Source organism: Anser cygnoides, chromosome 2, assembly GCF_040182565.1.
Source record: "Anser cygnoides isolate HZ-2024a breed goose chromosome 2, Taihu_goose_T2T_genome, whole genome shotgun sequence".
NCBI classification, from domain to species: Eukaryota; Metazoa; Chordata; class Aves; order Anseriformes; family Anatidae; genus Anser; species Anser cygnoides.
Genome location: NC_089874.1, coordinates 60,185,305 through 60,202,565, shown reverse-complemented (window position 1 = coordinate 60,202,565; position 17,261 = coordinate 60,185,305). Strand labels below are relative to the sequence as shown.

The 17,261-nt window shown below is 40.7% G+C and overlaps 2 long non-coding RNA genes across 2 annotated transcripts in view; one reads left to right on the top strand and one right to left on the bottom strand.

Moving 5' to 3' along the window:
• The window catches only part of LOC106042890 (uncharacterized), a 142,951-nt gene that overhangs the window by 22,887 nt on the left and 102,803 nt on the right, over positions 1–17,261 (bottom strand). The window lies entirely within an intron of this gene.
• LOC125179818 (uncharacterized) lies at positions 1,928–4,609 on the top strand. The gene is made up of 3 exons (XR_010829329.1): positions 1,928–2,294; positions 2,989–3,155; positions 3,668–4,609. It is a non-coding gene; the product is annotated as an uncharacterized lncRNA (long non-coding RNA).

The window sequence follows — 17,261 nt, the reverse complement described above, 5'->3', positions numbered from 1 at the left end:
AAGTGAACCTATAGAGACATAGTAGGAAACTACACACTAGTCAGTTTGACATGAGTTGTGAGCAAAAGCCTTTGAAACTCTTTTAAGAGTCAAAAGGGAGAACATTTGGAAAAGCACAGATTAACTGAAAATAGCCAGCATGGCTTCAGGAAGAAGAGGTCACCATGGCTCACTAGCAAAGGGGAATTCTTCACGGATGTTACCGCTGGGCTAGGCAAGGGGCTACGGCGCAGCATCGCTGGGGCTGGGAGTTTCTCAAAGCCATCTGACAAGCTCTACAGTGGTAATTAATGGGCAAGGCATGGAGCTGATGGAACTGGAGGGGGCTCAGCACATTTGGACTGAGTATGGGCTAAAGGAGAGATTACAAAAGATGACCTAAAATGGAAAATTTTAAAGCTGAAAAGTAAAAGAGGGATACAGAGAGCACTGCAGGAACGTCAGCTGGCTTGAAGGAAAAATAAATAAATAAATAAATAAATAAATAAATAAGGGGAAAAATGTGAAAGGAAGGCTTGTTATTGATTCAGCAGATGGTAACCAAGATCACCACTTCACTTTCCTTACAATGCACAGAAGTGATATGGGATAGCACCAGGTTGCCAAGGATTTCAAAGTCATCAGCAAATAACAAGCCCCTCAATGCACTGTAAGTCAGGTAAGGATCGCTATGGCCTTTTTTACAAGAGGGAAAACAGAAGCACCACAATATTAGTGGCTTGCCCAAGTTCACACCTCCTACTTCAGCTCTCCTGCACGTCAGCAGCTCTCACAGGAGAAAGGCAAAATCTGGGAGCAAGATCCTGGCAGGTAAATCAAAGGGAAAATATTCTTTCCATGTCTTATTTTAAAAGAAACGTGCTTCAAATTTGGGGGGCAGACCTCATGAGATGAGGGAAGGATCCTGATTGATGCTCCCTGGGGATATGTCCATTGAGGCCTACCTCTGTGCCCTCCCTTATGAGATCCACAGTGCCGGGGGGCTCTCAGGCACCCGAAGGAGAATTGGGGTGACTTCTTCCAGGATCTCCCTTGCAGCAAGAAAGTTTTCAAAAATCACCAACCCTTATCTCCCAGTACAAAAATATTACATCTACCTGAGCTTTCAAAGGTGCAGTTGGAAATAATGTCACAGCGCCATTCCACCTCACCAGATTGCCAGTCAGGAAACTCAACCGAAAGCCATCCACAGCACTCAGAAACGTCCTGGGGGAAGGCCCACATACACTTATTGCTATTACTACCGTATCGCTGACAGCAATAAAAATAATAAAAACCCCTTTGGTTCTATTAGCAGCCCTCCGCTGTCACTGCATGCCCCGATTCCCAGCTGCTGCTGCATGGACGCCAGCTCCAGGAGCCATGTCAGGGGTAGGTGCAGCACGTGGCTGTGGCCTGGTGAGGGAGATCTTTTTTGTGGAGAAGTCTGGGTGCCTAAGGCCCAGGTCTGTCCCCTGGGACATACCACGATCCTGGAGCACTGTCCTGCCGCCACCAGGCCACCGGCTCTGTCCTGGGCACGGAGAGGCTGGGGCCGCCCAGCTGCCCGTGCTGCTAAACCTCCCCTCGGAGCAATGAATCACTGAGACACAGATTTCACTCTGAAACCTTTTCCAGACTTCTCCAGCTGTCGACAGGAACTGTAAAGGCCAGGACTTTCCTCTCTGACTGCCTGTGGGTTTCAAGGCCTCTTTTTCCTTTCCTTTTCTGGTGCTTCTTTCCCCTGTCTTACATATTCTAATTAGCTTTCCTGGAGGAGTTTTACAAGATGAAGATAAGAAGAAGCTTATCCTAGGCAGTTGTTTGTCTTCACATTTTCCTTCAGAAAAAAAAAAGAAAAAAAAAAGAAAAAGAAAGAAAAAAAGGACTCTCAAGGTCTGAGTTTCATATCTGAACCATTATTTGAGGGGCTAGAGGACAGAAATGCTCTGGGCGGTCAAGCAGGGAACTTTAGAAGGAATTCATCTGAAATGCAATATAACAAATATTTGTAGGGATTTTTGAGGAATTCCAGCACACCCCCACCCCACCTTTTTTATTAGCTTCACCAGTGTTTGATGGGACAGATACATTCTCCTAGCAACTGACAAAAGTCCCTTTTATACCATTTTTTTAAGAAGGAAATTATGTGGCTGCAGGACTGCATTACCCCACAAGAGAGGAGTGTTTTGAGCCATGGGCTGACATTTACTTTTCCCAGCCTTACTTTTTGGGAAGAGAAATATTTTATTTCCTTCAACAACTAGCTTTTGGAGTCCGCTGAGTGTAGCTGGGAGACAGCACAGTAAGTACTGGTAAGCTACAGGATAATTTTTTTAATAAAAGATTGTAACCTGTGTCTCTCCTTTGACAGATATTCCATCACTTATCAGCCCTATATCCTCTGAATCTGATTTCATAGTCCACAGCTTGGCCCACAAATTGCCAGAACTGCACTCGGCTTCAACTTTGTTCATTCATCACCATCCCAGTTGTAGTGTAATGATGGAGACCACATCTGCACACCTTGCTGAAGGCTTTTGAGCTTAGAATAAACTGTGGATCTCCCTCCCACAGCATGCTGTATGGGTTAAAATATCAAAGGGTTTTAAAATGCAATTAAACAAAGTAACAGAAGTCCACAAGGGGCTATTAAACAGGAAGATATAGCCCTAACCTCTAGCTCAAAAAGTGCCAGGCTGTAGACTGCCAGAAAGGACAGAGAAATATTGGACAAGCATCCCTCTAAGATAGCCCTATTTTTATGCTGAGATAGCCTTTTTGGTGCAGCAATGATGCGCTGTCCACTAAAGAGCTAAGTAGCCTAGAAGATGTTGAATGCAAATTTGAGCCCCATGAGGAGGAAGCCATTTTTCACAACACTGAACTACATACAGCACATATATTTTATTCTGCATGTCCCTGTTGTCTCCTTTTTTTTTTTTTAATCTGTTCAACTGGTATCCTTTTTTTTTTTTTTAATCTGTTCAACTGGTATTCATTTTATAGAAATCACCACAAGAAGAAGAGAAAAAGCAAGCACAGGATGCAACAAAAGGACTACAGCATCTGCCTAGGAGGTGTCTAGGTGCAAATCTGCAGATTCAGAGAGGGTTTCCATATGTGGAGGAATGGGAGATCTAGGAGGAGATTTGAAGATGGATCAGGGCTTGGATGTAAGAGAATTTGGAAGTTGAGAATGGGGTTTAGAAGGGATGGGGCTGTTGAAGAAAGGTGGATATTTGATTGTTGGGAGGGAGGATAATGAAGGAATGAGGGATCACATGGGCACCGTTTCCCCTCTGTCCACATGGGCATCTCTAATCATGGTCATCTTTCTGAAGGGAAGAAGACTAAGTTTCCCTCTTCCTATCTTCTCTCTCCCTCACTCGCACATACACAGATAAATGCACATGCCTCTGACTGTCCAGCATGTATTCCACATCTCGTTTTTACTCCTGGGAACAGAGTATCACATTTTTATTCTATTGATAGTGTTTGGGAGAGTAAGAATATACTCACTTTCAGTGATGATCCTGACACCTTCAAAACGCTGATTTTTGAACAGCTTCCAACCCAGGAGAAGAAATACAGATGATATGGCTCTTTCTTCATCCCACTCATCCCATCTCACACCTTAATGAGGGGAATGCATATTTGATTCTCTCTGCTACTTCTTAACTAACAGGTAAAGACTTCAGTCTCTTCAGAAGAGATCCTGAGATTCCAGACCGCGTATCTGGGAAGGCTCCATCAGAGGTTATGTTCTGGACACCGCATCCCAGAAGATAACCAATGAATCTGGACTGTGTTATGTCTCCTGGGAAACAGACTTGCAGCAGTTTTGGGGTAAGTAGCAAGAAGAACAGAATTTTTCAAAGATGTCACAGGAAAAGATACTTGCCTAATGCAGAATAATTACAGCCAAACACTTTTTCCATATAAATAATATGAACCAAAGTACTTTCTTTTCATTGTTATGGATTTTGTAAAAGATTCATGTTTTTATAAAGGAAAAGAAAAAAAAAGTTAGGAAAGTTTTATGAAGTACTATATATTTACCGGGATTGCTTTCTTGCATGTCCTTCCTTAGAGGGAGAGGAAACTATTACATTTTTGTAGCTCAGGAAAAAATATGGGGTATATACTTTGAGATATTTGCTGTGAATGTAAGGTCACCATCCATTTTTCATTATAGACAATACATATATACACACAAACACATTTTGCTTGTCCTTGTACTACATGCATTTCTACCAAATCTATAGCAAAATAGAACCCAAATGCCTTGAAACACAAGAAAAAAGCCAAAGCCGGAAACTGTTCCAAACCACACCTGAGCCAAAAACCTACATCCAAACTGTCCCTGAAACATTAGGAAATAAATAGTTTGGGCCCATTTCCACTGCTATGAAATCTATCCTTTATTATTAGCTGCCATACAGGTGCTTTAATTTCTGTCCAAGTCTCCCGTGGACAAAGCAGACAACTAATGTGGTAAGTTCTGTGTAAGATTCTCCTGTCCTTGTTGTTAAGCCTCTTTCCTGTGCACTGCTGACATAATGCCATTTAATTAACTCAAGATCCTGCTGCTTTTTTTTATTTTGTTTTCTTTTCAAGAAAATGGATGTGAGGTAACAGCTTTGTAGGAAGTAGATGCATGGTTTTGAACACATAATATTTTTTCCAGAATCAAAGCAATAGATTTTCATAGGTTGTATTTTGGGAGTTTGGGTTTTGGCATGTTTCTTTTTGACTCAGACAAAATCTTTTCTTCACCATTACTGGAAGAGGTGAGGGTCTAATTGACCTCTCAATAACTGGGAAGTATAGGAAAGGAATAAAGGGAATCAATATAGCACTGAATATTCATAATACAGAATGCAGTTTTGGTCTGTCTGTCCTTTCCTCTCCATGTCCCACCACAACCTCAGAAAAGGAGCCAGCAAACAAAGAACTCTGAGGATGGTCAGAAATACGGAGTGGCTTCCAGACAAAGAGGGATTCGATGGGTGACAATTCTTCATACCTGAGGCAACATGACTGTGAGAGGGTTTGATGGAAACCAATGAACAGTGTGTTTAACTGCTGTTCTCTGGTTATTACAATAAAAGGAAAGAGTCACCCACTGAAATTGGCCAGTGAAGGCACTTAATAATAATAATAATAATAATAATAATAATAATAATAATAATAATGATGCAAAGAAAGCAAAGGAAGTGCATTCTATTTTACAGCAACTTATACCAAATTCCTTACGTTGGGGCATCCACTGTGCCCTTATTTTCCTCTCTTCTTTCACAGAAAGTTTTTCTTCATGTTCTACATTGTTTTCTACACATTGAGTCTATTCCTGATTTTTTCCCTGCCTGGGGACTGTGGCTCTCCTACCTCCGTGTTGCCTTGCTGTTTGTGAAGGATTGTGTTGCTTCACACCCTGCTTCACACCCTGCTTCAAACTACGGTTCCCACCAAACCATCAGCTATGCTTTATTCAAGAACACTGTGCATGATTTTTAAAAGACCATCTCTAGGTCTTCCACATATTGCTCTAGGTATTTCCTAGGGTGTTCAGAGTGATCATTGAAGTTTGCCACACTGTTGAGCTTGCGCCCTAATGACTCTGCTGGGTCATTCTCACATTCTTCTGACAGCCCCTCCACTCCCTCTCAGTTTTAAGCTTTCATGAATTTGCCCCAAATAACCTCTATTTTGTTACTTCCATACCTGGAGAGAAGTGTATCCAAACATGTAGCTGCTGAGTGCACAGTTGGGCACGCTGGCATTGTTACAGGAAAGAATTAGTCTGTTCAGGACAGCAGGCAGAAGGGAGATTTAGGGGAGAAAGGTGGAGACAATTTAAGTGCCTATATCAAGCCTTGCACTGCTGACCACTCAGGTGAAAATACCTGGCAGGACTGCACACAGAACTGGAACAGTATTCATCCATTTTCCACACAAGCATTATTCTTGCTTTCATATAGGTGGTAAGACGGAATTAACCAAATCAAAAAGGAAGGCTCTGGAAGTCTTTGGCATGGTCTCTGTGCTATAGATTTTTCAATTCTTGTATGTCCTTCACAGTATTTTTAAAGACCTTCCCAATCCATCTGGCTGGTGCAACATGGAAAGAGGGTTGCCAAAAGGAAGAAATAAGTATGTGGATGATAAATATTCATGGTGCATGAAATAAGAAAAGAAACTGTTCCCTCAGAGAGAAAAGGAAAGAATAATGCCTAAGTTATGGGAGATATTAGTGAATACTGTAGTGCTGGCAAGAACATGTCAAGAATTGGTGCACATATGCTATTAATAACCTTTTAGATATCATCCTTTTTTGTTGCACAAATAGGTTTACAATCTGATTTTTAACTAGCTCAGCAGAGATGAAGAACATGGTACAGTATGAGAAAAGGCAAATGTTTCCAATTCCTCCACTACAAAGGCATAACAATATCCCTAAAACAAGGCATTTCCCACTCCTTTATCTATAGCTTCTCTACCATAACAAGTCTCTCACATTGGCTCAAGTTGCAGATGTGCCAGACTCAAAATCACACATCAAGTACTTAACTTCTTTGAGTTTGAAGGTGTGTATTATTGGGTAGTACCTCTCCTTATAACCAAACAAATTAATCCCGGAGGTTCAAACTCTCTTGTGATCCACATATGCATTTGACATGTGAATCCTCCCAAATCCATGCCTTTGTTGTAGGTACTAGTGGCCTAAGTTATGGTATGGTACCAACCAAATCATCAGGTGCACAGAATTTATACGCTGTAATTTAATGGCATAGAGATCTGCCAGGAGAGACTGGGTGAAAACAGTTAGAGCCCAAACTATGTTTAGAGTTAAAAACGCAGGAAATACAAAGCGAGTGCCCACATCAAAGTATCCATGACTACTCCGAATGGCATTTGCACTTTCAGGCTCCCACAGTATTATTTGCTTTATCATTTGTGGTTGATCTGCAGTCGGACCAAGCAATATACTTTAGGAGTGCATCTGAGGAGATAATCTGGGAAAACAATGCTTTTCTGCTCTGTTTCCTGAACAGCACTACCATCAAAACTTTCTGAAATCAAAAACAAAAACACAGCAAAGCACAAAGGGGTCACATCCCGGTCAGGCTGGGACCTGGAGAGCGGCGTTTGCTGCTCTCACTCCAACCAACACTTTCCTGCACCTTCTCCAAATTAGTCACCATACAAATCTTTCATGACCTAAATGAGGTGCTGAAGAAATAAAAATTAAGATAAAACAACGGAGATGAAGTTGGAGGACTTAAGATGGGGTCAAAGCTGATTTACAAATTGGAGTTTCGCAACAAAAAACCAATTAAATTTCACCTGATACATATGAAGTGACACCAGATTTTCACCTTGTCCTGGGTCTCCTCCATGGCAGTATCAACGATGGGCACTTCAGGATGGGACATCTGAGTCACCAGTAAATGTGTCATTAAGTATCTGAAGAACAGCCTCATGCTCCTCCTTGCAGATGTATGCAAAGAACGGGATACATTTGCAAGGCACATAGTACTGCAATATCTGAGCCAAGCCCATTTTTGCACATTTTTCATTGGCTCTTCCAAGTCCTGCCCAGATTGTTTTGAACTAAGGCTCGATGAACCTTCTTCTAAAGGAGAGCTTAGAATTCATTATCGTTCTTGGCCTTTTCAAGATCATACCTGCCCTGTGATGGGGAACGGAAATGCTCACCTCAGAGGATGAAGGATCTCTGCAACAGCAGCAATTTCATTATTCACAGGTACAGCCACAGGCACACAGAACCTCAAATGAAGGACACCACTGAAATAACACATGCAATTCACTGCCACAAACGAATGCATGAAGCATGATACCTGAAATTCATTTAGAGTATTATTTTCACAATGTTTTGTGACCTTCTGTCTGTACTATGTGGTTTTGATTTGTTTTGTTCTGTACTACAAAACATATTCTTAAGATACAATAACCTTTTGTAGAATTATTTTCTGAATTAACTGTAGGAAATTTTGCTGGGGCCACTAACACCCCCAAAATTGTAAAGAACTTTAAAATTTGATCTTCTAGTGCCTATACATCATCTTGTCATTTTTACCCATACAGAGTGTGTGTAGACTGCTACCAGACCAGAACAACAACAAAAGGCTCAAGCAGGAGTTCCCAGGTGCCAAAGTAGAAGCAGAGTCTGTCATCTTCTCAGTATTACATGTATTGAGTCAGTCTCCTCTGCTTTTCAAAAAAACACCATAACCAAAACAACAACATCAAAAACACTGTGGCTGAGACTGCCCTGCTCTGTCATGATTTTCCATCTTATTTCGGCTCGTCAGGGTAGAAAAGAACCAAAGCCTCTGTGTTTAACTGCCGTATCCAATTCTGAAATGCAGAAAAACTTCCAGAGGATAATAATACACCGAGGACTGATTCATTCATTTTATGCCTCTTGGGTTACGTTCTTAACTGGTGTAAGTGACTGAGCCAAGCATCCACTGAACTCATCCTAGGTCTGCCTGTCAGCTGACAGCAGGGCTCCTGGATTTCCTGTTCATGTCACTGTCTTCTGCATTTTGTTGCAGAAAAAGAGCAAGCATGCACCTCTCTGCTGCTTTGTATGCTACTCCCAGAGACCATACTGTCTTTTTTTCCCAGTGAAACCAACCCTCTGGCTTAGTGGTGGCACAGAAGCCGAGCTCTCAGTAGATGGCAAACCTGAGATGAGTGGGCCCTCCTGGGGCACTGTTCTTCAGATAATGGCTTCCAGGCAGCCCCAGGCACAGATCTGTGACAGGGCTATGGAGGGATGAAGGTCCTTAGGTGTGCTCTTTCTCCTTGGGTAAATGGGAGCACCCCACACAACGATCAGGTTCTGTACTCCCTCCCCATACAAGAGTGCGTCTTTCTCCATATGCTATTAATATTTCCTTCCCCAAAATTTGTCCTGCTGTCGCAGGATCACAAACTACATAATGAACTAGTAATATTTTCCATGTTATTTTTCCTTCTATTCCTAAAGCAAAAGTATTCACTGTTATTGGTTTGGTTTTCTTTTTGAACCACCTTTTCGTATTGTGTGCATATCATTACTGATTTGTTGACATTAAAGTTATTTTTTTCTAAAAGAAAGTAACTGCATCAAGCATAGAAATACATAACACTTCTGTAAATAAAGATGTTATTGCAAAATATCTAGCAACTACCAAAAATTTGTCCGAACAAATTTTAATTCATTTTTCAATGCATGTCTAAGAACTAATGACAACCCAAGGATAATCAATGAATTGAACACTACATCTCAGATACTGTGTTGGGCACCTAACTCATGGGATGCTCTACCTGTTGACTGTTTAAGACCCATAAAAAGTTTCTACTCAAAAGGAATTTAACTCTTACATTTGATTCTGAAATATCCAGGCATGTTTATACAATCAAACTTCTTCCCTTAGTGATACCTCAATGGCACACAATAAAGGGATAAAAAAAGGTTGAATCAAAACTCATTTTTATTGTGATGAAAGATGTTTTCAAAGGCAGGTTTATGCTACTCAGCCTCTTGTTGCTGGCTCAAAAATCAACAGTTGCTACTATACAAAAATCTTCTTCCAAGGAACTTTATTTTGTACTTTAACATGTTGCTATGAATCCATATTGTACAGATGTGTTAGGTTTGGTGTATCATATGAATTTGGAGATTACCGGATTATACCAGAGAACACCAGTGTCCAATCTCCACAGGTTGTTGTACTAAGACCTTCAGATGAACACGAAAGAGCCCCAGTAGACAAGGACAGAGTGGTCTCTTTCTCTAGGATGAATGTCTTCCTAACACTGAATAAATACTGGCATGAAAGAGTATCTTTCCTGTATTTTGTATTCTCACAATCCAATTCCTTTTTTAGCTTCCTTAGAGGCCTACAAGCCCTTTGACACAAGTCAAGCATTGGCCAAGCAGAATAAGTTTCAGTTAGCAGCATGCAGTCAGCTTTGCATTTCACCATATGTTTATCTGTGCACAATCAGCATATTCACTTCTGAGCACTGCATCCTAAGAGATGTCTCATTCCAGGAAACATTGTAGGAAGCAGAAAGAAAAACAAAAAGATTCTTACTGGAGAAAACCATCACAAAAAAATGGAAGACAGATGGATCTGACCAGCAGACCCTTGGGCTTCAACCAGACCAGTTATCTTTTGAAGACCTCACTGATGGGGCAACACCACAGCTAATCTCAGCTCCGTGCACCAACTCCATTATTTACCGAAATCCCAACCAGCTCGCCTCCCAGACAGAGAGGAGCCAGCTGGGTTACAAGGTCTCGCATCTTTTGCACATTCCTTCAGGTGAAAAACGTCAACAATTTTTATTTAGTTCCTAAAACTAAGCATTTTGTATGGTAAGTTTTTATATGCACACATATGTTTAGGTGTTAAATAAGTTTTTCCTTCAGTTATGGATTTTAGTTTCCTTCCTCTTTCTTCATCTCCTTCTCTAGTTATTCTAGGCGTTCTCCTTGAATATGCTGCTTTTCTTATGTCTATGTTTTTAAAATAATTTCTAACCAGAAATGAATGAGCTAATCCTGTGAAGCCTGTCTTGTTGATTTGTACGATACTACAGTTAGTTAATCAAAACACTTGTCAAAAAAACGCATTTTCATTGATATTTTTGAAAAAGAACATACATTTTTGTATTTCACAGGGAGAATTTGTAAATTTGTATCATTTCCAGTCCAGGATTTAAAAACAAGCAAACTAAAAAAATGCAGATTGTGGCAAATTAAAAAATCAACCTTCCCATAGTGTCCCTTATTATTTTAGTAAACCGTAACCTAGCTCAAAAACTTCAGGACCTTTGGACTTTACAAATGCTTGAAAACTTATAGTAGATAAAGGTTGCCAATGGAAGAAGTATTTTTGTTTTAGTGAAGCCTAAAATGTCTTGTGATTTTTATTCATCTGAAGATTTTAAATGATGACAGAATCCGCAATTCAAATATTTATATATTAGTCACAAATAGTCCAACATGTTTTCTCAGAGTCATATGATAAATCCCCCATGCATTCAGGTCATTCTCATGATCCATCTTACCCAGTTTTATTAGACAAACACTCAGAACCTTTAGGTTATTTCATTCTTATGCTAACAGCAGCTAAAAAGCAAAGATGTAACAACGCACACACAAACTTTGTGGGACATATATAATGTCAAAGATCACAAAGAGATCAGCAATGGCGGAAGAAACCATCTGGCAGCCAGAATTTGTAAACTGCTAAGTGTATTATTTATTTTTATTACCATAGGGTATTAATCAAGACTACAGATTATTACTTACTCGTTTAGTGTCAGTGCCATTCTTGGCAGTGGGTAACACGCTAAGGAAAGGTAGTTTCTACCATAAAAGAAAGCAATCTAAAAAACAGACACATGAAGGACAAAACACACCAGGAAACCCAGAGATGTGGATCAGCAGCTTTTAAAATATTTGATTAATACACTCATTTCTTCTGAGTACTGCTGTTATTAATGAGTTAGTGCAAAGAGCCGTAATCAGGATCTGTGGACCATTTGCTAGGTGCTCTGGAAACACACACAAAGTCATCAAGGGAAAACTAATGGAGACAGGAGTGAGAGCTGGAAATAAATGGGGTGTTGAGGCCAGACTCATTATTAGTGTTACTGAGAGGGCAACATGAGGAGACATGATGTGAGACGAGATCTCAGACATCCGTTAGTGTTTCCTCATTTTCCCCAGAGGAACAGCAACACCAGACAAGGAAGAATAAATGGAGAAAGAAAGAGAAGAAACGACAGGGGAGACTTGTCTCTAACATGGCTAAAGAGCACCTCGTTTGCTCCTCCTGCTTCCCAGCAGACACATTTCCAGCCTCTCCTGGTCCTGTGCTACTTCAGCTGCAGCAGCCAGGTAAGCCTGGCCCACAAGCTTACCGTTATCAAGCCAGTATCAAGTCTGACCATGGTTTTGATAAGCAAGTTGTTCTCTCTTCCCATAGCCAGAGGAGAAAGCGTTGTGCCAAGACAAAAGTTAAGGATTAGGATTAGACCTAATATAGGCAGCGTCTGCAGGTGTGCTCAGCTGCCATCTCAGTCTATGGATCCCTCAGTCCTGAGTTTTAAACCCAGGCTTGCTCCTTAAAACTGCACTTTTGCACAGCCTCCATAGTAGCTGTCAAGCCAGAGAAGAGCAGGTGGGTGCACAACTCACGTCTGTGCCTGGATGGGCCCCACAATTTCCTTCTGCCTGCCTTGCAGGGTTCACCTGGGCAGCAGTGGAGGTGATCACCTACCATGTTCTGCTGGTAGGTGAGTGCTGTGCCTGCAAGGGACGCTGACAGACAGGGCCCTGGGATGATTGTGGGGAGCATCTCTCCTTCAGTTTCAAAAGAAAGTGGTTCGGTGTCTCCGAGAAGAGAAAGATTTCAGACTCTGGAGCCTGGTTCATATGGCACCCCGCATCTCTGAATAAGCTCTCTCGAGCATCTCTGAGTAAGCTCTCTCTTTTTCCTTGGAGAAGGCTCCAAACACACTGCTTGCTCACAGCAGGGGCTGCTTGGGATCACAACCTAATTCTTCCCGTTCACGAAAGAACAACAGCCCTGAAGAGGATGAGCTCCTGAAAACTAAGCAGTACAAAACCCAGTGTTCCTCTCCTTAGCTCCCCTTTCTTTTTTTTGTTTCCACTCTTTCCATGGCTTTTGCTAGGAATTTCAGTGAGACTCATTTTATTAGAGGTCTTCTAACTTGATCTTTTAAAGACAGTGAATCTTTATATACATCTATGACTAGACGCATCTGCATCTAAGGCATATTGCCAGTTACAACATGGAGCCCAGCTGTGATCTAGCCCCTTGGTGTAAATCAGCAATAATTACATGATATGGAAATTCCATGACATCGAATTGCTCTAGCACAAAATGGACAGAAGACGTAGCACTCCTAAGCAGGCTCATCTTTGCCAGTTTTCTCCCTCTATATATCCACTATCCACCTGCATAAGAGCTGTAAGAGCTGCAGATCTTCCAGCTAAGTGCTGGAGCCCAAGGATTGTTCCCCCCCAGCATGATGCAAGGTGTGCCCTTTGCCTGAGGTTGAAGTAACTGCTTTGCACACTTGACAGCACCAAATGCAAGTTCTCTGGATACAGAAACAGTCACATTTACCTTCTTTCTGGCATTTTGCTAAGAATCTGGTATTGCCAAACAAACAAATGCAGAAATTTCACAGACAATGGATATCTGGCCTCCCACTTCCTATCATGTCTTCTCATGGTTGCCCTCTTGGCAATCTGCAAAGGTTTTGCATTCTGCAGACCATGGAGTGAATGTGATCAACTTTGCCAGCTTGGCAGTTACCTACTACAGGTAATGAAAAAGGGGAGTTGTATTCTTCTGGTTTTAAATAATACTACCTGGTTCTGCATGTAGGATAATTAAGTACAAATTTCCTGCACAGATGTAACAAATGTTGCCATGCCATACTGTAGGAACATGGGTTTCTGTAAGCCCTGACCTGCTTCTAATAGTATCCGCAATAGATGAGTCATTGTTACTGTAAACTCAGAGGGAACTGAATTTGAGGATTTGAGGACAAAGAGCACAAATCTTAAGGAAACCAGCTTTCATTACTTACATTGCTTACGGAACAGCTTGTTTCCGTACAAATCATTTAAGAATCTTATATAGAGCCATCACTTTATTTCTGAGGAACATGATTAGGCATCAAAGAAACACGTGTGCTTTGTTTGTCAAGATGTATGTTTCCATACTTCGTGTAAGGACGGTTCCAATGGGCATAGGTAGGCAGCTTGTACTCTCCTTACACAGATGAAACATTGGGCTTGATTACTAGACCTCAGATTAATTGTAAGCATTAAATAATACAACTTCTTAAAATGTAAGAAAATTGCTTTGTAGCCCAAGTGATTTTATCACTGCATAATGTTCATGTCCCAGTCCAATTTTTAGCCTATATAAACCTCCCTGAATGAAAGCATTGCTTGGCTGTTCCCATGTCACTTTTATTGCTACAGTTACTAGTTGGGAAGATATTCATGTAGGAACAACAACAGAAATATAGTTCAGCCCTTTTTACTGTGTGTGGCAATAAACCATCTTTTCAGCACCGATCCACAACTGCAAGATGAAGAAGAAAGCTTTTTGTACTACTATGCTATCAGAAAGGCTAGACATCGTGTTACTGTTGCATTTTGCTGAATAAACTGAAAACAAGACTTCAAAAAAGGTGCAAGTACACATTACCGAGCTGAGCGAGTAGCTGCAATTAGAAAGGAAATGAAGAAAATGGACAGTGGGGTGCCTTAATGTGAAATGTGACATTGATAAATCAAAGGAAACCTGGAATTTGAGCAGTAGATATTTCAACTCATTACCAAAGATAACTTGCATTCTTTGTTAGCACAGTCAGTTTTGCATTTTCTCAGGAAGATTAAAAGGCCCAGTAGATGCCATATCATTAGAAATACCATATTCATATAAATAAATAAATTCCCCTTTAATAAAAATTCCCCCTTTAATTTCTGCTAGGAGAGGCAAAGACTCCAGATTGATATACCAGGAGTTGTATGGGAGAGGAGAAAAGGGGCTCTTCATTGCTGAAATAAAACACAGTTTCCAGAGTAAACGTCCTAATTTTTCCACAATACATACCATATTTAAGGGAAAATCACAGGTTAGGCATCAAAGCATGCCATAAGTGAAAACAGAATTAAGAAATTAAACATATGCTAAGCGCAGTTAACACGGTTATAGATTTCTTTTGCAGTCATAGAAATCAGTTACCATGCAATGTTTTGTACCCTAAATATAACAAGTGTATACATTTTCGTCTCATTATCTTATCCTTTTTTTTTTTTGACTTACTGTATTTTTCCAACTGTCTGATTTTTGGAATAAGATGTAGCTTAGGGACAAAAGTCAATAGGATTTGGGGGATTTGGTATAAATTATTTTTCTAAAATTACAGTTTATGATTAACTTGGATTGTAAAATTGGCAAAGCCAACCATTTGAAGGACAAATATTCCAGTCTGTGGAAAGAGTTTCCATTGCAGCGGTTGCCCAACCATGGTGCCTGAGAAGGGAAATTTTCACAGAAATTTTCTCCCTAGCATCATCCTCAGTCAATCTTCCCTATCTCTGTGGCCAGAGGAGAGAGGCTAGATGCCTGGGATGAACTACGGATTGCCCTCCACCTCTCAGGTAAAATGTAGCATGTAAACTTCAGAAGATGGCCAGTTTTAGCTCCTCGTAAGTTTTGAAGTGTTATTCATCTCAAACTATTTGCAGAAAAACCTTTAAATGAGATTTTTGGATTTTTTTGAAGGGACCTGGTCTTTTTTTTTTTTTTTATTTACCTGATCATAGGTAGAAATGATCCCAGGGACAAGACAGTCTTCTGTCATAATCTCAGCTTGTTTGATACAGAGGTCCAAAAACCACAATGTATAGGATTTTCCCTTTTACGGTCCCTTCTTTACAGCAAGATGTAGGTCTCAGACATCACTGCAGAAGGTGGTTGATTCACAGTGAGATGCAGAACGCTGTTAGTCACCCCTGTGGGAGGACAGTAATCCATGCAACATTCAAAAGGAATTATGCTTACTGGGACATCCCATTCTGTCAGACTTCTTCTAAACAAAGCATTAGAGAGGATGGGAAAGTCGGCTCAGGAACAGGTAGCAAAAATATGGGTAAAAAGGCTCAAAGCCACCCCACAGACTGCCTTCAAAAATTCATGGGAACCCTTCCTCTACTGTTTGCATGGAGTGCTTTGTTGAAACAAAGCCACGTACAAGACTTTGTTCACTGGAAGACTTGTTTGGATATAACTTATACCCTTGGCTTCTTTAAGATGCATAGATATATTTAGGAGGACAAAAGCAACTTCCAGCATCATGATGAAGTATGGGGGATGGAGTCCTGGTGAGGTTCAAGAACTATCATATTTGGTAGAAAGCACGGTAGAGATCATGCCAGTTTCTCAAATCTCCTTAGGCAAAGACAAGGTAAATAAGCAACATGCTTTCAGTATTGCTTATTGGAAGGGAAAGACCAAAAATGTGCTTGGATGCTAGTTAATAACAGACGAAGGGAGGATGCACTGAGACCGCTATGAAGACGACTGAGAAATTAAATATTCACCTACAGGGTGAGGCTTTGGCATTCCTACTGAGTGCTGACTTCTACCTGCAGCAGGAGTATCCCTTATCCTATGGCACTTTATTAGTTGTGTGCTGATGGTATGGAACTAGAAGATGACATTTTCTTTTACAAATGGAGCAGCCTTTTAAGACTAGAAGAAATACTTGCATGTCACACTAGCTACAACATTAAAACAAAACTAGCCTCTAGAATTCCTCCTGCTCAACTCCATGCTACAGATTTAAAATAAAAGATTACTTTCTCCAATATGAAAAACACTGCAAAAGTTGTGTCACGTCTCTGAGAAGGAGAGGCAAGGGGAACTTACCCTCAAGCACCAGCTCTACATGCTTTATTTTGACTGGTGAAGATGATGCAGTGTTCATCTGTCAAATTACTGGGTCAGCAAATAGGTTGCAGCTAAGGCAGTATAGGAAGATGTTAGAAATATTGTCCATTTAGAAAAAGGATTTATAAATAACGTGCAAAGTGTGGTTTGTTACTGTGAAACATAAACATAGCCATGGATCAGGGAAATCTGTTTGGGATTCCGTGGTGGCTAATCAAAGCTGGCATTGCCTGCAGGTGGCCTATATGCCAACTTTGCATAGATTAGAAGTATGCGGGGCATCAAGTGATTAAAGAGATTGTTTTTAGGAAACCGAAAATAACTGATTTGATTTAGGCAAGCAGTTAGAAAACACTCTTGGAGCATGACAGAGGGATTTTAACAGCAATTAAGCATGTTCAGCCACAGACAAAAACACAAGGAAGAAACAAGTGAAAAATTGTGTGTGGTTTCTTGTGTATTGCAGCAAGCTACAGTGGCAGAAGAGTCAGCCTTACAAGCTTTTGGTAGCTGTACCAATTGCAGTAATACAGCGGTAGAAAAATCCCTGTGTCCACGAGGATAATTGCAAAGGTTCACACTGCAGACGGAGTTTGTCAGATCAATTAATTAAAAAAATATGCACATATTTGCACTATTATATGTAAAGTGTATAGCATACAAATTAGTTGTCATCTTCACTACAGGACACAAACAGGTATCCTTGCTTTTGTCAGTGTATACAAATGAAACAGAACAATTATGTAAGAG